At 44.8% G+C, this 22777-nt stretch overlaps 1 long non-coding RNA gene and 1 other non-coding gene across 12 annotated transcripts; one reads left to right on the forward strand and one right to left on the reverse strand.

Moving 5' to 3' along the window:
• Positions 1-1126: 1126 nt before the first annotated feature.
• Positions 1127-12042, reverse strand: LOC121816163 (uncharacterized). 11 transcript variants are annotated; one of them, XR_009595926.1, is made up of 5 exons: positions 11980-12042; positions 9528-9625; positions 8015-8234; positions 1457-7738; positions 1127-1366 (listed from the first exon to the last, which is right to left on the reverse strand). It is a non-coding gene; the product is annotated as an uncharacterized LOC121816163 (long non-coding RNA). The 11 variants fall into 11 exon arrangements; XR_006055603.2 differs by having other exon boundaries at positions 1457-7025; positions 7592-8234; XR_006055602.2 differs by having other exon boundaries at positions 1457-7390; positions 7592-8234.
• A 10332-nt stretch (positions 12043-22374) lies between these two features.
• On the forward strand, positions 22375-22478 carry LOC114117709 (U6 spliceosomal RNA). Its single transcript, XR_003591365.1, has one exon. It is a non-coding gene; the product is annotated as a U6 spliceosomal RNA (small nuclear RNA).
• Positions 22479-22777: the final 299 nt, after the last annotated feature.

Genomic DNA, 22777 nt, shown 5'->3' on the forward strand with positions numbered 1-22777 from the left:
ACCCAGGAAGCCCATGAACAGATGCTATATAAAGATGGAGACTGAACGAGAGCACACTGTCCTTTCTCTCCTGAGACAGTAGGTACAGAGTCCTCTCCTCAAACAGAGTTGGAGAGCTCTTATTCTGATGACTCATCCTTAATGAACTGTGGAAGGAGAAAGGAAAAACGGCATTCCAGGGATGGGATGTAAGTTGCCTCCAGACTGAGTAACATAGAATACACTGACATTTGGAGAGAAGTCTATGAGGAACTCGTCATCTGGATTCAAGGATTTGCAGGGCATATTGGAGAGCTGCTAACCAAGAGCATAATGCCTGAATCTTACAGCATTCAATAATATCCAACTTGGGTGGTCCAGAAGGAATCTGGCCAAGGCAGGCTTCCTACCCTGAGTAAATCCATTAAACGTTCAAAAACAGATACATGGATTTCAGCTTGAATTCAGGAGAGTCAGGACTGTTGCTAAGGAGCCAGTCGCTTGGATTGGTTGCTAAGGAGTCAGAAGTCAGGAAGCAGAGCCCTTGAAGAATGCCCTTGTCTGATGGAAACAGAACACAAATTGCCTTCATTTCCCTGTTGGATTTTAGCAATTTTCAAAGAGGCCTTGAGGCAAAGGAAAAGGTTAATGGGGGTGTGAAATATATAGCAGTATTTGTTTATTTAGATAAGATCATTATACTTCAGCGGTAGCAGAAGAGTAGAAGCAAGATCCTTTGGATGTCTGGCCCCCCAGGGAGAAGAGTTTAAAACTGTCCTTGGACACATGTCAGTCCTCCTGAACCCTTTTTAATAATAGTGGACACACATTCTCAGCCCAGAGAGAGGGCTGGCCCTGAAATTATGTCCACTATCCACAATGGCCCTAGGCCACCAATTATAGGAAACTCAAAATGCCTTAGGGGTTTTATTGATTTTCAGAAGAAAAACTAACCTTATAGCACCTGACAGCAGGGCTTCAGTTGAGAGCTTGAGAATTTCTGATAAAAGAGAGAAAGACCACAGGACCAGTGATGACTATTATCATCCGCTGGCCCCAATCTATCAATTATCAGGAATCTTAATATTGGGAATTTTGTATTGCAGATTGATATACATAGGTTGGTAAATCAAACATTTAAAGCAGGTTTTCTTTTTTAAAAATTTTATTTTAAAAATATATTTATTTTTTAATTTCTTTTTTAAAGTTGTATTTATTTATTTGACTGTGTTGTGTCTTGGTTGCAGCACTCAGGATCTTTCCTTGAGGTGTACGGGTTTAGTTTCTCCATGACATCGTGTAGGATCTTAATTCCCTGACTAGGGATTGAACCTGTGACCTCTTGCATTGGGGTCTTCCTAGGTGGTACTTGTGGTAAAGAACTCACCTGCCAATGCAAGAGGAAGAGACAGGTTCAATCCCTAGGTCAGGAAGATCCCCTGGAGGAGAGCATGGCAACCCACTCCAGTATTCTTACCTGGAGAATCCTATGGACAGAGGAGCATGGCGGGGTATAGTCCAGAGGGTTGCACAGAGTCAGACATGACTGAAGTGACTTAGCACGCATGCACACCCTTGCATTGGAAGACAGATTCTTAATTGCTGGACCACCAGGGAAGTCCCTAAAACATATTTTCTTATAAAGGTTTTTAATAAGGCAGAGAAAACCCACAGACTGCAGGTTCCCAGGGCCTCAGGGAGTCTGGGGTGAGACCCATGAGCAGATGTCTGGAGCCTCGGCAGATCATCCAAGATAGGCCGGTCTGGGCACATAGTCACCCTGTCATTGCTGTCAGTACCTCTGTGGAAATCAGCTTCATGGGGTGAGAAAGAAAGAACAAGGTCAAAGCAAGTATCATATTAGCCAGGACTCATCTGAATTGGGTGTCATAGCCAAACCTTAGAAGTCGTGAGAATCACCAACCAGTCCTAAAAGCTTAGGTTTGAGGGGTCTCTTGGGTTACAGATCAACTGCAGTCCCGGTGCTGAGTGTGCTGCAGTGAGTCCCCCGTGCTGGCCGCGCTGGCTGATCTGCAGTTGATCACCAGAGATCACGTCTCAACCACAAGCCCCCCAGCCTGCCTTTGGACAGATCCATAAGGAGGTTACCGAAACTACACCCTAAGAAGGGGTCTGGTCAGTTCAGGACTCCAGTGGACATCCTCCTGAGGAACATACAACCAAGCACAATGTGGGTCCCTGCCCCTTCCTCCCCCTAAGTCTGTGCCCCAAGACACTCTCACTTTTGCCAGGAGAGCCTTTGACCTTCCCCCTCATGTGGGCTGCCTCTGAGATACAGGGGATGATTTAAAAAAAAAAAACAAGGGCCAAGGATCCTTGGCTGAAATCTCCAGCACTATCTCCAAGCCCTTAACTTTTGCTGCACCATTAGAGCCAGCCAGAACTCATTACCCAAGTCTGGCACCCTGTGGCCCCAGATCCAGTCCAGGAGCAGCTGAGTCCATTGTGTTGCTCCCAGAGGAAAGTTCTCCAAAGACATCTGTTATCTGCGGGTGGTGGGGACTTCAGGATCAATTAAGGCTTCTGCCAATGGTGGACTAAAGCTATCCTCAATAAAATTTGCTGGAAAAATATTCTAAAGCACACTTTTAAATGCAAGATAGCTCTTATTAGTAAGGGAAATACTCTGCTGGCAGAAATGAAGTGAGAATAGGAGTCCCAAGGGATGAAGAAGTGCCAGCACCATCAGCTATTTGGGAAACCTGTTCTTGCCAGGCATCCTAGACCCTCTGTTTTAGCAGCTGGAAGTGTGGGGACCACTCCATGAAGATGGAGGATAAAGTGGGGAGGCTCACCTATCCAGGTAGAAAAGTATTACAAAACCATGGTCCTTAAAGTGAGGTTTCAGTAGAGAGAAAGAGAGAAAGAGAGAGAGGTGGGGAGGGAGGGAGAGAGACAGATCATCCCATGGGGCAGAATGGTGATCCCAGAGACAGCCCTATGTGCACAGTTAATAGACAGGCACAGCTGAATATCTACATGGAGAACAGCACATACACCTGCCTCAATCAATAGCTCGGTGGGATAAAGATTAACTGTAAGAGTGAAATTTCATACTTTTATAAGTTCATATAAGAGTAAATCCTTGGGATGTCAGACCCAGAAAGAATTTCCTCAATTAAAGTTGAAAACACAAACTGCAGGGGAAATAGTGAAGCAACCAACTACTTAAATCGAGATCTTCTGTTTGTCTAAAGACCTCACAGAGGAAGTGGGGGAAGGTGCTGCGTGGACAGAGAGTAACGGATTGGGGAAAAGAAAGAACAAGAGAGAGAAACACAGACCATTAATACAATGAGAAGACAGTTCCAAAGGCGAACATTGGTAAAAACACAGATTGGCAATTCACAGATGAGGAAACACAAATGGCTGAGAAACATTAAGGAAAGCTCAATGTCACTCATTAGCAAGGAAACGCAAGAATGCATTTTGCCACATTCAAGCCAGTTGGCACAGCTGAGATATTTGATCATACCCACTGTTTGGCAAGGCTGTGGAACAACATGGAAAGGAACTGTTACAAATAGCTGTTAGGGTAGAAATTATGGCAATTTGACTTTATCCAGTAAAGTCAAGCCCTGTTCACCTATGCTGACAAATTCTTGTCCATGTGCCTCAGGACATGTGCTCAAGAATCTTCCTGGCCGCATCCCTCTGATAGAGAAACCCATAGACAACCCTAATGTCCATCCATAGGAGAAGGAACAGATGACCTCAGGGCAGGGGTTTCCTTGGTGGGTGCAAGGAGAGGGCACCACGGGGAACATTTGCAGGCTGATGATGTATTTCTCAAGCACATCGGCTGGTTGGCATATGGGTTTTATTTTATTTCTATGCTGGAAGCCTGGAGTACTGTAGTCCATGGGGTTGCAAATGGTCGGACATGACTTAGCAACTGGACCCAGAAACTGACCAACAACAACATTATGTGCAATATATATTGTAGTTGTATGTGCCAAGCATTCCATGGCTTAAAACCTCATTTACAGAGATCTGATCTAAGTGACAAATAGATTCAAGGTATTAGATCTGATAGACAGAGTGCCTGAAGAACTATGGATGGAGGTTTGTGACATGGTACAGGAGACAGGAATCAAGACCATCCCCAAGAAAGAGAAATGAAAAAGGCAAAATGGTTGTCTGAGGAGACCTTACAAATAGCTGAGAAAAGAAGAGAAGCTAAAGGCAAAGGAGAAAAGGAAGTAAATACCCATTCGAATGCAGAATTCCAAAGAATAGTAAGGAGAAATAAGAAAGCCTTCCTCAGCGATCAATGCAAAGAAGTAAAGGAAAACATTAGAATGGGAAAGACTAGAGATCTCTTCAAGAAAATTAGAGATACCAAGGGAACATTTCAAGCAAAGATGGGCACAACAAAGGACAGAAATATTATGGACCTAACAGAAACAGAAGACATAAAGAAGAGGGGGCAAGAATACACAGAAGAACTGTACAGAAAAGATCTTCATGACCCAGATAACCATGATGGTGTGATCACTCACCTAGAGCCAGACATCCTGGAATGCGAAGTCAAGTGGGCCTTAGGAAGCATCACTATGAACAAAGCTAGTGGAGGTGATAGAATTCCAGTTATGCTATTTCAAATCCTAAAAGATGATGCTGTGAAAGTGCTGCACTCAATATGCCAGGAAATTTGGAAAACTCAGCAGTGGCCACAGGACTGGAAAAGGTCAGTTTTCATTCCAATCCCAAAGAAAGGCAATGCCAAAGAATGCTCAAACTACTGCACAATTGTACTCATCTCACAGGCTAGCAAAGTAATACTCAGAATTCTCCAACCCAGGCTTCAACAGTATGTGAACCGTGAACTTTCAGATGTTCAAGCTGGATTTAGAAAAGGCAGAGAACTGGAGATTAAATTGCCAACATCCACTGGATCATCGGAAAAGCAAGAGAGTTCCAAAAGAACATCTACTTCTGCTTTATTGACTATGCCAAAGCCTTTGACTGTGTGGATCACAACAAACTGTGGAAAATCCTTCAAGATATGGGAATACCAGACCACCTGACCTGCCTCCTGAGAAATCTGTATGCAGGTCAAGAAGCAACAATTAGAACTAGACATGGAACAACAGACTGGTTCCAAATTGGGAAAGGAGTACGTCAAGGCTATATATTGTCACCCTGCTTATTTAACTTCCATGCAGAGTACATCATGCGAAATGCCAGGCTGGATGAAGCACAAGCTGGGATCAAGATTGCTGGGAGAAATATCAGTTCAGTTTAGTCGCTCAGTCATGTCCGACTTTTTGCAACCCCCTTGTCCCTCACCAACTCCCAGAGTTTACTCAAACTCATGTCCATTGAGTTAGTGATGCCATCCAACTATCTCATCCTCTGTTTTCCCCTTCTCCTCAAGATTGCTGGGAGAAGTATCAATAACCTCAAACATGCAGATAACACCACCCTTGTGGCAGAAAGCAAAGAAGATCTAAAGAGTCTCTTGATGAAAGTAAAAGAGGAGAGTGAAAAAGCTGGCTTAATACTCAACATTCAGAAAACTAAGATCATGGCATCCGGTCTCATCACTTCATGACAAATAGATGGGGAAACAGTGGAAACAGTGACAGGCTCTTTTGTGTGTTGGGGGTGGAGCTCCAAAATCACTGCAGATGCTGACTGCAGCCATGAAATTAAAAGACGCTTGCTCCTTGGAAGAAAAGCTATGACCAACCTAGACAGCATGTTAAAAAGCAGACATTACTTTACCAACAAAGGTCTATCTAGTCAAAGCTATGGTTTTTCCAGTAGTCATATATGGATGTGAGAGTTGGACTATAAGGAAAGCTGAGCACTAAAGAATTGATGCTTTTGAACTGTGGTGTTGGAGAAGACTCTTGAGAGTCCCTTGGACTGCAAGGAGATCCAACCAGTCAATCCTAAAGGAAATCAGTCTGGAATGTTCATTTGAAGGACTGATGCTGAAGCTGAAACCCCAACACTTTGGCCACCTGATGTGAAAAACTGACTCATTTGAAATGATCCTGATGCTGGGAAAGATTGAAGGCAGGAGGAGAAGGGGACAACAGAGGATGAGATGGTTGGATGGCATCACTGACTCGAGTTTGATAAGCTCTGGGAATTGGTGAAGTACAGGGAAGCTGGGCAAGCTGCAGTCCATGGGGTCACAAAGAGTCAGACAAGATTGAGTGACTGAACTGAACCTAAGCTTATCACTGGGGAGTACAAGGTATCCTGGCCTGGGTGAAGGTATCCTTGCAGTGGTAGCCAGGTCCAAGCAGGGCTCAGCAACCTTTTCCCCCTGGAATTACCCTCCTTGGAACCGGATTGTTTTCCCTGGTGCATTCTTATACTGATGGTTGACATCACACACTGTCTCCAAGCCCACTGCCCCTGGGGTCAAAGCACAGGTGACTCTTGCCTGGTCCCCTCTGAGATGTGCATGACTGTGGGGGCCTAAAGAGGATCCAGAAACCCAAGTTCCCTCCCACACCCATGCAGACCCACCACCAGTGGATTTTCTTTGAAAGACTCCTGCTAGGAAGCCTGGGGACCCTTCCCTGGACAGATGGGACAGTGGAGTCAGCCTCCAGTTCCTCTAGGACCGTCCTCTCTGCAGGTGTTATGAAGCCCAGGTCTGGCAGCTCGCTTCTTGGGTGGAAGCCAGTTCTCGAGAGAAAAGTGTTGGTAGGGAAGGAAAGGTTCATTTTGGAGGCTGATGACCAGGCAAGAAAGTGGACTCCTGCTGTAGAGAACCAGCTCCCACTTGCTGTTCAGAGGACAGGAGTATTTAAGGGGGAGTTCTGGGTTGTCCAGGATGACACAGTCAGCTCGGACAGTCATATTAAAATCCATGATGCGGTGGACTTTTGGTCATTTTGGCTAAGCACAATTAATCTCTGTTCCAAAGTGTGTCCCCACTTCTTTGAGAATTGTGCCTTTGAGAACTGTTCTTGGAAGTGTGCCAGGTAGAGCAGCCTATGTCATGGCTTCAGTTTGGTGATCATGTGGTCATCTCTTCCACCTGACGGGGGCTTCAGCATCTGTAAAACAGCCCACAGGATATGGCTCAGAATGTGACTTCTGGTCCTTGAGGAGGAACTAAAGGTCCTTGTTTTTGATAAGTGACTAAATTATTATATTTTGTCTTGTGTAAAGGCTTAGCATGCAAAGTATAGCAAGTTTTAATGCCAAGGTGTTGCTTACGCAGGGGCAGCTCTGTGAGCTCCACGCCCCACCCCGCCCCAAGACTCAGCCAGGAGGTGAGCAGCCTGCCCAGCCTAGGAGGATGGTGATCACTCATGGGCCTGCTTCTCCATCTCCAGCAGTCCTCCGCAGAACCAGGGTGGGTGGGATGGGGCCTCTCATCCTCACAGAGGAGGCTTTTTGACGTGGCAGAGACTTTCTTCTGTGGAGACAAAAAGACTAACAGGGAGAAAAGGATGTGATGGGCTGACGTTGCTGTGCTCTCTGCTGACTCCCCAGTTTGTTTATTTTTCTTCTATTCCAAGTATCTCTTCAGTCCTCGCCTTCTCTCTCTCTCACACACACACACACACATGCACACACGCAGAGACAAAGCCTGCAGCGGCAGATATAAATCACTCACCTTAAAAAGAAAAAGCACAAAGAAGTCTTGATTTTTCTGTTACAATCCTCTCCCTGGGCCAAGAAGGGGGACGAAGGGAACCCTTTAAGACTGAACGTCTGAGAACTTCTTGTGTATCCGTGTCCACATGTTCTCACCGCCTGACCCCTGAAAGGTCGATGGGGCCCATGGAGGCCTGGCTGCCCGCTTCTGCTGCTGTGTTTCTGGCTGTTCTGCCCCCACTCGAGCTTCAGAGAAACCATTTTCTTCTCCTTTCTGTCTCTCTCCTTCAGTTTCCTCACAAGCAGACTTCCCTGCCCCCGCCCAGGAGAGGCCTAGGCCATCCCACTCCCATCTCCAGCTCTTAGAACATGCCCCTCATCCCCATACCCAACACCATGGAGCTTTGGTTTCCCTTTAGTTTTTTCCCTATCTGTAGCCCACCTCTCCTTGAGAACAGAAACATCATTTGTGAAATCTGAGGTGCCGGTCACGTAGCTTGTATAAACATGCCTTCTCTGACGTCTGTGTCCCCCTGGGCTCAGAGCCTCATGGCGTCATCACCGGTGTGATTCCCAGGGAGGGCTGCCAGATCCGAGGCTGCTGAAGAAACGAAGATGCGATCTCCCAGTTGCTTCCCCACAGGGCTCCATGCCAAATCTCCCTGGGATGAGGAGTGGAGAGAGGGGACTGCGCTTTACAGGGGCTGCCATGCGGAGAATCAGGAAGGAGACCCCAAGGCTTGGAGTGACAAGAGTCCACCCCAGTTCAGAGACGCATCTGAGAGACGGTCACGCATCCCAAGGTCTGTCGCGTTCGTGATGGACCACGTGACACATATCTGCCCACTTCTCTGAAAGGCTAATGATAAGCGTGCAATATTATCGCCCAATACAGGGCAAACTGCAGTCTCTGTCCCCTAAGGTTGCCACTGGCTGCCCCACCTTCCTCCTCGAAACAAAACTACGACACAAAAAAACATGGCAAAGAATGGACTTTGCTGAGCTCCCATCTTTAAAGCTTGGTTTGCACCAGGGGTCTTCAGAAACTCCAGGCAGGAGTTGTCAGGCAGGCCTTGGGGCTCCTTTAATCCTGAATGCACACCTGCCCTCCTGCTTGTTGCCTGTTGGTCCCCATTTTGCCTTCTGAAGCAGCTCAGAACCCATCAACTACCTTCTGAACAGGACAGCCCTTCTGTAACTGAATCTCTCTTAAGGCACATGAATATTTTCTTTCTTTTGGATTCTTTTTATTATCATTAGCATTATCATTACTATTTTGGTCTCCTAGCAAGTGAGATCTCAGCTCTCTGGCCTGAGATTGAACCTATGTTCAATGGAATGGAAGCACAGAAGTCCTAACCACGGGACCTCCAGAGAATTCCCCTGCCTATGAATATTTTCTGAGAAAAATGTTTTCTGCTTCTTTGGTCCTTCATTATGTGAGCTGCTTCTTAGATGGTTCACTAGCTTATTCTGTCCACACATCTCCCTAAGGGTGGAGCTGCCCCTGCCCCTGGCTCTCAGCACTGCTTGAACCAGGGACATTCCCTTCCTGCTAGAATCACCTGCTGCCACCCCAGCAGCCACAGAGCATCCAGCCACGCTCTGAGTATCTCCTGATTTCAGACTTTTAGGGTGCTGTTCTCATCCCTGCTTCCCTGGTGGCTCAGTTGGTAAAGAATCCACCTGCAATGCAGGAGACCTGGGTTGGATCCCTGGGTTGGGACGATCCCTTGGAGAAGGGAAAGGCTACCCACTCCACTATTCTGGCCTGGAGAATCCCATGGACTCTACAGTCCATGGGGTCTCAAAGAGTCAGACACGACTGAGAGACTTGACTTTCATTTTTTCACCCCTGCAGGATGCCACTTTTGGGGTTTGAACTTATTTTTCCTGTTGCAGGAAAATAATTACAAGCTTCAAATCAGGCTTGGACTTTTTATCTTCTGTCTTACCACCACCAAGGAAGCTTTTGGGAAAAAGGGCATCTGGGAACCTTGAGACCATGAGCGTAGTCCCGAAGCAGCCCCTCAGTCCAGGAGTCACAACACAGCTGTGGAAACAGAGGCAGAGGAATCACAAAAGCCATTGTGCCCCCCTGGCTATTGTGCCACCAAAGAAAATCCTGCGTGGGAAATATGTTTAGGAGGGAGGGGTAAATGGACATTTAGCCTGTAGTTTTGAGTCAGTTCTATAATATTTTACATACTACATAGTATTTGAATATTGGATTTTGCATATATAATTTATTCATTGTTAGATCAAGTCTTATTAAGAATTTATATAACTTAGCTAGGGTCATTCCTCATTTTATTTTTCTGATACATTGTCTCATAGTCTTTGCTTGACTTTTAAAAATTTATTTGTTTTAATTGGAGGCTAATTACTTTACAATATTGCAGTGGTTTTCACCACACATTGACATGAATCAGCGGTGGGTTTACATGTTTTCTCCATCCTGAACCACCCCCCTCCCCACCTCCCTTAACTTGTGTATTGACTCCAAGTTCATGGCTCCTCCTCTACAACTTTTCTCCTCAATTTCACCTTATTCCTTCTATCTTCACATAGCTACTTCATTCACATTATGAATAAGAAAATGTTAGTTACTGTTGGAATTTATTTACAAAATTTTTTAGTTGCAACTTTTCAAAGTTTAGTAATAATTTTCTCATTGTATTTTGGCATCAGGTATTGCAGAAAAAAATCTGAGGATGTTATGATGTCCATATTTTGTAATTAATTCTTTTTTAAAATTCAGACTTTTTGGTTTATTGGTACTTTTTAAATTAAAAAAAATTTTTTTTCTTTTAATAAAAGTAGCTCATATATGTTGTCAAAAAGAAAAAAAGAAAGTCCTGTATGGGATGGACACAGAATACCTTGAGGCAGATGGCAAGGAGACAGCCCCAGGCCATGAGGCTGGAACGGACAGGGGAGCACCCAGCCTCGTAGCCGCCGAGTGGAACCACCCACGCCCCACACTTTCTTCCCTCACAGGATGGAGCCTGGGGCCCACAGCTGTGACTCCTCATGGCCTGCCTGTCCTTCTTCTTGGCATTGCCTTCCAAGTAAACCACATGCACCCACATTCCTGTCTCAGGTTCTGCTTCTAGAGGAACCCAAACTAAGGCACGCACCTTCTAAATGAAGGCCTAGGTAACTGGGTGGACACAAGGGTAAAAGGAACACGCCTCTGAATGCCAGGATGCTCCAAAGAGACAGGTTCCTGGATTCCAATATCTACAACTACATTTTCAGTGTAGAGAAGCCTCTAAATTTTTTTTAAAATGGATTGATTTACTGATTGAGATAGCATTAGTTTATAACATTACAGATGAGTCATGTGCACATTGTATTTCTATTTCTGTGGACACGGCACTGTTCTTATGCTCACGATGTGGTTTCCATACAGGAGCAGACAGTCGACCCCCTGTACCCATTTCCCCCTTCTAGCCCCCTGCCCCGCTGGGAATCACTACTCTGTTCTCTGCTTGTTTTTGTTTGGTTTGACTTGTTCATGTATCTGGGTTTTTTTTTGTTGGTTTTTTGTATTCCACATATGCCCTGAGGGACAGGACCTGTTAGAAACACAGTCTGTTCACAATTCATATAACAGGCAAAAGAGACAGGGACCCATATCAGAACTCACATCAGAAAAAAGAGGCTGAGTTTCCATTCCCTGTTTCTTCATGAACTTACTCCACAGAAATGCTCCCCATGTAATATGAAGTGAAAAAAAGCAACTTTATGACCCTCATTTTGTAAGACTATCTACATTAAAGAGAAGTTATCATATTTATGTGTCTATTTATACATTTATGGAGCACTAAGTTTGATATTGTATGAGCATTTTTCTCTATAAATATTTAGAGAGCATTCATTGCTCTTAACAGACATGTTATCAATTTTATATACACATGGAAGGATGCCAGAAGAAAATACAAGAACATGGTAAAATGGGTCATAGGATTATTAATAATGTTTCCTTACTCATCCTTTGTATATTTTCAGTAATTTCCAAAAGCTAACAAGAATTGTTTTATGACTTAGCAAAAATCAGCATGATATTTCAAATCTCCTTTGTAGCAAGAATCTTTACAGAAATTCCAGAGTCGGTGAGGAGCCAAACTCACACAACAGAGAGGTTTGATCTTGAAAAATGAAACAGCCTCCAGCCATTCTAGGAAAGTCCCTCACAGCACTCAACCCAACATCCTCCCAAAGGTACACCGTCCCCAGCTTTCTGCTGATAAATCTCCATGATTTTGCTAGGTCCTTCCACCAACACATACAGAAATTTATTCTGCATTTGGCTCAAACCTCTTTCTACATTTGAACAGGGCTGAAATTACTAGAAACTGCATCAGCACCAGGCCATATACCTACAGTCAGCCCATCTCTCACCAGTTCACGTCTTCCAACACAGCTCAGCTGGGTGCACACCACTTGTCCAAAGAAGCCACTAATAAGAGGGCTGGTCTCAGGAGATCACAGTGGAAGGAGTGGCTTCAGGAACTCCCACATCTCTCCCCAAGTTCCCATTTATCTCTGATGGTTGGTGACTCATCACCCCTCGACTTGGTGGTTTCAATCAGCAGCGAACATTTTATTCTCTCATAGTGTCGGTGGGTGGTTCTGACTTAGGCAATCCTCTGGCCATAATTAGTCATCAGCTGGAGCTGGAACAGACTGGAAGAGCCTGGGTGCTGGAGCAGTGCACTGGAGGAGTGTGGCTGGACATCTTCCCCGTCTTTCTTTATGTAGCTGCAGGGAGGCCACACGTGACCTCTACACTGTGGGTGACTAGGCGCCTTCCAGCGTGGTGGCATGGGGCTCCAGCAGCAAGGAGGAGGCTGAATTCCCTTTCATGGCCTGGCCTCGGAAGTCACATCCCCTCTGTACACTCTAATGGCAGAAGTAGTCACTGAAGACATCCCAGTGCTAGGGGGCGGAACATAGCTCCACGTCTAGACAGGGTGAGTGTCAAGGTCACCTTCAAGAAGAGCCTGAGCCACGGGAGAAGCTGCCGTGGGGAAATGGGGATCTCTTTTTGGTAAACCCCCCACCCCAATTTCCTCATTTTCTGAGACCCAGCTGCGTAGAGATTTTCCTTGTAGGGCAACCTTCTTGAACATTCTCTCCAGTGATACAGCTTACTCCTTGGACCTCCTGTATGCCACCTTGCACAAGTTAATTACTCATGAGCCTCTTTGTACTGGAGAAGTTCACGTCTCTCTCCCGAGCAATCTTGTAAACTCCAGGTTCATTTTCTCTTCCTTGTGTTACCTATTCAACAATGTTTAAAATGACATTTTCAAAACTCTTAACCAGTGTGGGTAGTGTAAAAGCCCTTTTTGGACGCTTTTCCTGATTTTTACTACAATGTGTTACTTGCTAAGATTGTCCCTGACTCCACAGGAAAAGTAAGAAAGAAAGTCTTATATAGATGGAAGACGATAAACTAGAAGAAATGCGAGGAAAAAGAAAATCCAAGATTCTACGCAAAACTGATTTTTTTTACTCTAAAGTAAAATTCCAAATTTTGAACAACTGTGGTCAGTACCGAAGATGTAGATCATAAAGCTAGCAGAACAATATGAAATTACCTTACTTAAAGGGACACAAAATCCTCCTCTCTGTTCTTTTTAATACTAGCCCTACTTCATCTTTCACTTGTCTTTACACTGATTGAAAATAATAAAATTCCCCCTTAACAACCTGCTTTTTTTTCTTTTTGATGTTTCAAAAACATCGAAACTTTAAAAAAAAAAACTACAAACTTTTTTTTTTTAATGTGGACCATTCTTTTAAAAGTCTTTATTGAATTTTTACAACATTGCTTCTGTTTTATGTTTTCCTTTTTTGGCTGAGGGACATGTGGGATCTTAACTCCTTGACAGGAATCGAACGCACCACATTGGAAGGTGAAGTCTTAACCACTGACCACTAGGGAGGTCCTGAGCAAACATTATTGATTATATAACCGCTGCAAAAATAAAAGAATACTTGCCTGCTTGTAACTGGAAATATTTATGTTTAGCTAAGAATCATTTTCATGGGAATGACAAAACATTCTAATCCAAGGAAAGGTTATGAAATTGGCTTCCTTCTCCTTGCCTTCCATGATGTGTGTGTGTGTGTGTGTGTGTATATATATATATATATATATATATATATTCATCTTTTTCTCATCATTAATAATGGAGGTAGGAATTTCTAATCCATGGGCTTTCTGATTAATTGCATACTGTGAATGAAACTATATTAAACATGCTTCATCATAACTCATCTAAAGGAAATTTGATTCTTCCTTGGTAATCCAGAATGGTTCATAATTAAGAATGACCATTGTAGGTTTCAAATATGTCTGGTTATTTAAACAATGACTTGGGTTCTAGATAAGTTGTTTCTACTTGACAGATCACTGAAAAATCATAAATGATGTGTTTTTCCAGTTTTGATCTGCTGAAAGATCATGCATTATTTATAGGTTGTCTTCAATTAGACATGTTTTGTAAGATTCACAGCATATATCCCTTTAGGTTTTCTTAGTGGTTTTCGGTGACGGGCCTGATTCATACTTAGCACAAGTATAATATTGTTATCATTTACACTAGGAAGAGAAAGGGATTGGGAGCAAAGGGAGTCTTTTTAGTAACCCACACCTCAGAAGTCTAATTTCTTCCCACATCTTTCATAGCCAGTGGTGTTTTCTCTGATCTCGATTGTTTCTCAGACCCACTGGATCTTTGAATTGTCCGGATCAGGAAGGTCAGGCAGTCCTGATTTCTCTTTCCATGATTGGAGTTCATCTCTAATGCTGTTCATCTCCTCCGCCAAGTTCCAAAGTGAAAGTGTCCATCCTCACTCACAGTGGAGAAAACCACTTAGTTTCTAAGAATCATGGTGGACAACTCGGGTCTTCATCTTTCCCTGGAGCCACATGTAGAAGGAACGATGCCCCCAAGAGTGGCGCCGTCCCGTGGGCAGGCCCAGATTTGGGCTAAAATCTCTGAAATGTTCTGAATGGATGAAGCACTAAAATGGTTTGCCATCAGGATTTTATTCCTGGTAAACGTGCAAGAACATGTCAAGAAGTGCCTCTGCAGGAAAGGAAATTCTGGCCATTTCCCTCCTTCCCACCCATGCAAGCAAGGCCGGGGCATAAGCCTTCAGGCAGGCTCTGCAGTGTGTGTCAGCTCAACTCCCTGGAATGATGGACTAGAGGTGGCCCTGCTGCCAGGCCCATGGCTCCAAGCCCAGGGATGTCCTGCACAGACACCGTGCATGCTTGGGCTGCCCGTGAAGACCTGAGTGCTGCACGCTCCCTACCACGTGTGTCTCATTGAGCTCTGCTGTTGACAGGCAGCATCCCATCTGCCCATGCCCCAACCCCCACCAGCCAATCACGGATCCAGGCAGGACACATTCCTGGACGGCTTTAGCCTCAGGTCAGGGAACAGAACAGCTGAGTTTCAGAAACGTCCTGCATCCACAGCTGTGTGTCTGATGGTGAGGGTCTCTGGGGCTTAGGGAGGATGAGAAAGTTATATTCCCCTCTGTTCCTGGAGGCTATTTCTGCTGGGCATCAGCACAGCCCCGCTCCTTTCTGTCCCAGTGATGTCAAGTCCCAATCCCATCCCCAGAGCCTACCCTTGGCTCTTGTCAACACAGCAGCAGAGAGTGGTGTTGTTATCATGATAACTAAAATTAGCTCTCATTTTCATGAAGGAAATAATCCCCAAGCTTTGGCACTTTTTGGATTGGTTGTAATCGCTTTTGACATGTTTCCCATCTGATTGGAAGTGCAGGTGTGGAATGGGATCTGTGCCCTGCTCGGCTGGCTTGGGTCAGTGCCAGGAGCCAGCTTTGCAAGAGAAGGGCCCAGCACTCTATTTAGTCATACAAATCACCAATTGCTCTTAGAAACCCAGGATTGTGGCAAGGTAAAGGCTACAGAGATTAAATAGAATATATTCCAATCTTTTCATGAAAACAATAAGGTCCTCAGGTGCTGTGAAGTGTGAAAGTCGCTCAGTCATGTCTGTCTCTTTGTGACCCCATGGATTATGTAGTCCATGGAATTCTCTAGGCCAGAATACTGGAGTGAGTAGCCTTTCCCTTCTCCAGGGGATCTTCCCAAACCAGGGATTGAACCCAGGTCTCCCACATTGCAGGACTCTTTACCAGCTGAGCCTCAAGGGAAGCCCAAGAGTACTGGAGTGGGTAGCCTATCCCTTCTCCAGCAGATCTTCCCGACCCAAGAATAAAATCGGGGTCTCCTGCATTGCAGGTGGATTCTTTACCAACTGAGCTATCAGGAAAGCCCCTCTTGCTTACTGGGATCTCCCCAGAAGCACAAGGCAGAAGAGGACAGCTACAAAGCTGCACCGTGTCCTGCATGCATCCATCCGCCCAACCTCAGCATCTGAGAGTCACCTTTGGCTTTCCCCTCCTTTTCCTCCCCTAAATGCAATCATCCACATCCTGTCATTGTGTCTTTTGTGAATTCTGTCTCGTCCAGTTCTCCAGTCCCTGTTCTCACTGCCCTTCAGACCCTCACTCACTCTCGTATTTTCACTTTGAGGTATTTGTCACCTGCTCTTCAACCAGCAGCTCCGTCTGCTTCCACCTGCCCTGAATCCTGCCCTGCAACCAGCTTCCAGACTGGACTCTTCCACACATCCCTACACATGCTCCTTCTATAAAAGGAGGCTGTCCTGATCTAGAGGTGGATGGAGAAGAGGCAGTCAGAGTATGTGCTTCGCATGCTGTGACAGCAGACTCTGTCTCGTCCCCGCAGGCCCCTGTGCAGGCAGTTTCCTACCGTGAGCCTCAGCATCTCAGCCCAGGGCAGCCCTGCGTGAGGAGGAGCTTCACTCACGGACAGGGGAGGCTGGGAGCACCAGGGATCCGTGAGCCGTTATGCGTGGAGATGCGGAGAGCACCTCATCTTCTCAGTGCTCAGAGAGGTGCTCTATGCTTCTTTCCGAGTCTCCATTGGGAACTGGCCCATCTATCCCCAGCAGTGACCTGTGAGAAGACACACCTGTCTAAAATACAGTAAGTTCCCTCTATAGGAATAAATTCTGTTCCAAGAGTGCGTTCATGAGTCCAATTTGTTCGGAAGTCCAACAAAGTTAGCCTAGGTACTCAACTAACACAATTGGTTATGTACCGCTGCTTTTACGCTTGCTTCCAGACATCCTGGGCTTAAAAGAAAGATACTGCTATACTCTATACAGTGCTATAAAGGACACAGAGGCATAACCACTTGTAGAGGGTGTACGCATGTGACAACGTACACCAGACATGTGTGAACTAATTTACATCCTTGAACATATGAACACACATTCTGATCTTGGAAAGTTCCCAACTTGAAGGTTCCCATGTAGAGGACTTACTGTATCAGAATACAGAGTAATACATTTAGAAGTAGTTATTGGTTCAAAGTTATCATTGGTGCCAGACACTAGGCTGAATTTGGGTGACTTAAGGATGAGGGAGAAGAGAAATCTCTGAAGAGACTGATAATGGAGAGTTGGGGCACTGGGGGAAGCCTAGGGGCAAGGACAGGGAGAGGGCCATGGGCTTGAAGGGGAGGGGGTGACCCGCAGTGCCTCATGGACCCAAGGAGGCTCCTGTCTGTAGGTTTTCTGGGTGGATAAAAACGTTCATCGCCTTTCTAGCCTCTTGGCCTCGCCTTTACCATCCTCTGTTTTGCTTCCTGTTTCAGTTTGTTCCCCACGTGCTAGACTTCTGACTTCTGCCCAGAAAGACCATTTACTTAGGTGATGAAGTCTGGACAGATGTCCAGGGCTCACTAGCCAGCATGTCATTGTACCTGCCATGCTCTGGCTGACTTTCCCATGAGCAGCTCTACCCAGCCCTCGCAGTCTCACAAGCTCCCCGGGAACAATCCCCTAAATGTATGTTTTCCTCTCTTTCCTGCTTGATCTATTAAGATTAAACTCAATGGTTCATTTTCCGTAACCATCAGCACCACTGACAATTGCTGCGGTAACTTGTTACAACGGTGACTACTATTTTAATTAAAATCACTATGGAAACAATGGGGCCCACACAGGTAATGCCAGGGTGGGGTGGGGAGGGAAGAACCAAAGTGGGATGTGTCTCGGGTTGACCAGTGTCTGGCTGTTGCTTTCCCGTTTATGAAGTCAGCCAGAACCACTTGCCAAAACAACTCCCAGCACAGAGAACTATGAGTTAGTTGACCTTCACCCTTTTCTCCGTCTCCTCCTACAGACTTCCTGGTAGGTCATGATTCCTGACATTTGCCTGACCTGGTTTGTGGCTTTACAGCACACAGTTTAAACAGTTAACTTCCAAAATGGTCCTTAACTCACTTGCGCAGCCGGCATATGTCTGACTTTAGGGTGAACTCAGTTCTGGGTGATGCAAATGTCTTTCCATTGTCTGAGCAACTGACCTCTTGAGTGCAAGAATAAAGAATAGTATGCTTGGCAGGATTTATTTATTCAAAATTACTGTTGGTTCCTGACATTGACTCCATCTAGGGTCGGTCAGGCTAGGGGATAAATACGAATACAATCTCTCTGTGTCCTCAAGGAACTCATTCACTGCCTTGGAAGACAGAGATTTATTTAAAATTGTTCAATACAGTGCAATCTTTGCTACAATAGAGTCTTGCATACGCTTTTTTTGAGGGAAGATACCAAAGTGCTATCCAATTATTAATAACAAATGCCATAATTTTAAATAAGAAATCATTAGAAATTATAACAAATTTCAGTATGGAAGCAGTTAACTGTTTTTGGTAAGTTCTTCTAACTTTTCTATCATTATTTGTTGCTATTGTTTAGTCACTCAGCCGTGTCCAACTCTGCGACCCCGTGGACTGTATGTAGCGCACAAGCCTCCTCTGTCCGTGGGATTTCCCAGGCAAGAATACTGGAATGGGTGGCCATTTCCTCCTCCAGGGAATCTTCCTGACCCAGGGATCAAACTTGCTGCATCTCCTGCATTAGCAGGCGGAGTCCTTACCACTGAGGCACACTTGTGCAAAAAACAGTATGGTACTCTTTGGAATAAAATTTTCAGTGATAAATTAATCCCTAAGAAGCATATAGTAACAGTTTGAAATAAAAATGAACTGCATTTTAGGTTGATTCAATAATAATTGCTTTAAAAATCAAATGCATATGGAAAACATCCCAAGCTATCTGATCCTGAGATGCCACCAGGCTGCAGTTCATCCCCTCAAGCTCCCAGGCAAGAAATCTGAATGACATTTTGTTTACTACAGTTGTCCCTCGGACTAATTCCACAGGTACTGATCCCTTACATAAAATGGCATAGAATTGGCATATATAACCTATGTACATCCTTCCATATACTTTAAATCACCCATAAATTATTTATAACACCTAATATAATGTCATGCTACATAATTAGCTGCCAGGGCATGATGAATTCAAGTTTTGAATTTTGGAACCCAGGATTTTTTTTTTCCAAATTTTTTGATCCCCGATTGGTTGACTCTGCAGATACAGAACTTGTAGAGATGGAGGGCCAACTGTAGTTTATACTCACTCCCAATTTCTGTATCAGTACTATTGGTTCTATTTCCTAAATATTGTACCAGTCCATCTCTACTTCTCAATCACCACAGCTTTTGCCAAGGTGAATCCCTCACTGCTGCTGCTAAGTCGCTTCAGTCATGTCCGACTCTGTGAGACCCCATAGACGGCAGCCTACCAGGCTCCCCAGTCCCTGGGATTCTCCAGGCAAGAACACTGGAGTGGGTTGCCATTTCCTTCTATCTTTCTTTAATATTGCTATATTGGGTCATAATTCAAAGATCTTGAGTTTTTCCACCAACTCATGCTTCACTACATGGACATGGGGTGGTTCACCTAAATCCCAAGCCAATCAAGCCACTTTGTTCTTAAAAACATTTGGTGGCTCCCTATTGCCTGTAAGAATAAGGTTAACAATGAAACCCCATGGCTAGGCCCTAAATGGCTCGTGGTCCTCTTAATATACTTTCTCTTTTGCTGTTTTCTCAATACAACTTAGACTCCATCCTCACCCAGCTGTTCAACAGTCTTCTAAAACTTCCTGTCTGTATCTCCATGCCTCTTTCTGGAATCCACATCATTTAGGGAAAACTTACTACCTTCTAAGAGCCTGCTACTCAAAGAGTGGTCTGCTGACCAGATGCATCATGGCATCTGGAAGGTTGTTAGCAATATAGAGTCTTGAGCTCTCCTCCTGACCCTTGACTCAGAAGCCGCATTTTCACAGCATCCCCACAGGATCCTCAGACATGCTGAGGATGGAGACACAATGCACTAAGCCATCTCCATCATCACCTTCCCTGACATACCCTTCATCCTTGTCAGGGACCCAGCTCCCAGAGCTCTACAGACTTTGATGTTGCATAGGACATGGAACAACTGACTGGTTCCAAATAGGAAAAGGAGTACGTCAAGGCTGTATATTGTCACCCTGCTTATTTAACTTATATGCAAAGTACATCATGAGAAACGCTGGGCTGGAAGAAGCACAAGGTGGAATCAAGATTGCCAGGAGAAATATCAATAACCTCAGATATGCAGATGACCACCCTTATGGCAGAAAGTGAAGAGGAACTAAAGAGCCTCTTGATGAAAGTGAAAAAGGAGAGTGAAAAAGTTGGCTTAAATCTCAACATTCAGAAAATGAAGATCATGGCATCTGGTCCCATCACTTCATGGGAAATAGATGGGGAAACAGTGTCAGACTTTATTTTGGGAGGCTCCAAAATCACTGCAGATGGTGATTGCAGCCATGAAATTAAAAAACGCTTACTCCTCGGAAGAAAAGTTATGACCAACCTAGATAGCATATTGAAAAACAGAGACATTACTTTGCCAACAACGGTCCATCTAGTCAAGGCTATGGTTTTTCCAGTAGTCATGTATAGATGTGAGAGTTGGACTGTGAAGACAGCTGAGCACTGAAGAACTGATGCTTTTGAAGTGTGGTGTTGGAGAAGATTCTTGAGAGTCCCTTGGACTGCAAGGAGGTCCAAGGGACATGCCACAGAGCTGGTCCCCCTGAGTGGCTAGGAAGTTGAGGTATACACAAAAATCCATTATCCTCAAAGGCTGTTTTTAGCGGGTGTGTTGATTCTTGGGTGCTTCTGGCCTTTCATAAGGCAAAGTGAGCATGTGTCAGAGTCAGAACAAGTGCAGAGCAGAGTCTTTACCTCTAGAGATTGAGTTCTGAGAGGGTAGGAGCAGGGCCCCAGCAGCACCAGCGGCAGGAGAGATGGGAGAGGGACACTCAGGTGTGCTTGTTCAAATAAAGACCTTGGCCTCTGGAAAGCAGGAACAGAATTAAAAAGCTGATTTTATAGTATTTCTTTCAAGGAAAGATAGTAAGTATTCTGTAATCTAAAAAAATTAGGGTAGAGAGTAGACTTTTTCAGCAGCTGTTGCCAACACAGCTCTAGCTTTCTCTATGGATGCTTTTTTGGAATAGCACCACTCAGCCTAGGTCACTCAAGCGGCAGAGCCAGAGAATCTGGAGGGATGAAGCCCCTCACCTTTTCTCTTTTTAAGGGGGTGCTCCATGCCACTACCACCAGATGCCCAGCCCCCAGGTCATGCCAGGCGTCTGAAGTGAGGTTGATCACAGAAACTGGGGCAGCTTGGGATGCTATGGAATCCATCAGTCAAGAGCCACCTGCACCAGCTCTTGGTCCCAGCACCTTGAGAGAGCTGTCTCCACCCTCTGAGCACCCCAGGTCTCCCTCAAAGTGTTGCCTTGAGGATAAATGCAACGTAGACACGGAGCCCAGAACTCATGAGAGAGGTTCCTGCTCTTTTCCATTCAGAAATACAGAAACTTCCAGGAACGCAGAGGCCCTGATGAAGGTCATAGCAGTGGGGGCCCTAAACTCTGCAGAACAGGGAGGCCTTCCCTGTTACCGTTAGGTAAGATCTGTTAGGGGTAAGCCCACTGGTTTGCCTCCATTAGGTAGGTAGCTAGTTGGTCTCTCCAAACACCCAGATCGGGACCTCAATTTTAGTCATGGAGGGCCAGGAGAAGTGGGGACAGCAGCTGAAAAAGGCAGACATTCTGCTAATTAACCATCAGTTGGAGACAGGATGGAGTAGTGAGAAAATTAGAGGAAGTGGTGATTTTGACTGAGAAGTTACACTGAATTAAATTTAAACTTTTAATAGGGGGTAAAAAAATCTATAAATGTTGGATGACTATATAAGGAAGTATTCAGTTCTGGGTTGTTTTCAGATGCATTCTTTATTCAGGACCCTGTAATAAACTGTGAAAAAAGCAGAGTGGCATGTCTTTGCTGAAACCAGTAAAATCAGTCTAGCCATGATAGCATTTTCCCAGTCGGCGCAACCATGAATCACTACTTTCTCAAAGGACTTAATTAACGTCAAGGCAAAAGCCTCTAATTTCCCCCCTATTTATCATTTGGCAACAAAACCTGTTTACTTACCACAGATGCCAAAGAATAGATTAAGCTGATAAAGAAAAGTATAAGATTAACAAGTGCAATTTACTTGTCAGATGGAGTTATTTTATCGTTTCACCGAGTTGTTCTCTCTAGAGGGAAACTTGTGTATTGATACTTTGCGACAGAGACAAAGCCAGGGCCAGTTCAGAGGTCAGTGTCAGGCAGGTAAAGACCGATCATCTCTGTGGACCAGGGAATGCCCTTCCCACACCCCTCCCATCACTGGAGAAGAAAGATAAGAAAGCATCTTTCTTACACGCTCTAAGTTAAACAAAGTTTTAAGTGTGCTTGCTTCAGCAGCACATGTACTAAAACTGGAAGCCGACAGAGATTAGCATGGCCCCTGAACAAGGATGATGTGTAAATCCATTAAACACTCCATTATTAAAAAAAGAATTTTAAATGCATTGCTGTAGTAAAGGGAACCACATACACACACACACACAATAAAACAATATTACAGTGGCAAAAGGGAAAAATGGGGAGGAAGGGGTAGTTAGGGAGTTTGGGATGGACATGTGCACCCTGCTGTATTTAAAATGGAAAACCAACAAAGACCTACTGTATAGCACAAGGAACTCTGTTCAATGTTATGCGGCAGCCTGGATGGGAGAGGAGTTTGCAGGGGGAAGATGGATACATGTATGTGTATGGCTGAGTCCCTTCGCTATTCACCTGAAAACTATC

This window comes from Ovis aries, chromosome 13, assembly GCF_016772045.2.
Source record: "Ovis aries strain OAR_USU_Benz2616 breed Rambouillet chromosome 13, ARS-UI_Ramb_v3.0, whole genome shotgun sequence".
In the NCBI taxonomy this organism is placed as follows: domain Eukaryota; kingdom Metazoa; phylum Chordata; class Mammalia; order Artiodactyla; family Bovidae; genus Ovis; species Ovis aries.